This window comes from Monopterus albus, unplaced genomic scaffold (assembly GCF_001952655.1).
Source record: "Monopterus albus unplaced genomic scaffold, M_albus_1.0 scaffold406.1, whole genome shotgun sequence".
NCBI classification, from domain to species: domain Eukaryota; kingdom Metazoa; phylum Chordata; class Actinopteri; order Synbranchiformes; family Synbranchidae; genus Monopterus; species Monopterus albus.
Window position 1 is genome coordinate 148,026 of NW_018128286.1, and position 1,071 is coordinate 149,096.

The window sequence follows — 1,071 nt, forward strand, 5'->3', positions numbered from 1 at the left end:
TTACATTGAAGATTGGTTTACCAATACTTTTGGCAAGTGTAGAAATTTAGTGATCTCTGCACTTACATCTTTGGGGGAGGCAGTCACTGCTGACCTTGTGTGGATGCAGATGCATCCCCTGCATCAGGCATCTCTGTCTCAAGTGCATTACTGCTGCCATTGATAATAGATAACCTCAGCCCCCTGCCTATGAATTGATACAGTCCCATGCCCCCTGGAAATCCATTCCCTGATCTCCCTCACTGAGCCCGGTGAGTGAGAGGTTGAAGAGCTCCATGGACCGGAGTGAAGACCGTGGATCCTACATAAAATGGTTAAAGGTTAATACATACTGATATATTCTTGCATACACATAGGTGGTGTGAAGGTGTGAACTCATAGTTTGTTAATTGATTTTTGGTAATTGATTTTTGATAATTAAGTTTAGTAAGTGTTAATGGTAATTGATAATGGTAACTTAAATTCTCATTGTTGTGTGGGGTTTATGATTGCGATAGGATGCAAGGGAATCTTTGTTTTCTTCTGTGTATTAGTTACCCCCTAATGTTATGATTAACCAATGAAAGCTTGCTGCACATGATGTTTATGCATTTCCACAGTTCTGTCTGCTAAAACGCTCTTAGTTGCGTTGAATCAGCTTAGACATACAGCATACATATAGATGTCACTGCAGTAAAAAAACCCGCTTACACGCTGTAACCCTTTTTGTGTTTTTAGTTCATTTTTCCCTAAAGTATTCAGCTCTGTAATTTACCCTTGAGGGAGTGGGTTTGGAGGGCCCTCTCACCTCTCGAAACGCCAGATAGCTTCATCTGGGGAAGATGGGACATTGATTTAGGTTGACTCAATTTTGGTTGTGTCAAAAGGGGGAATTGTTAGGTATTTTTAGTCAGATAGACATTGGTTAGACACTTCATGTATTAGAAATGTTTAGTGTAGACAGGATGTCTAGCTCAGGCTGTTAAATGCTTAGTCATTCCCATAGGGTACTCCAGGTTGTTCATGTTCAAGGATAACTAGATAGAAAGTTGATTACTGTTAGGAGACAGAATGTTTAGTATTATCATTATA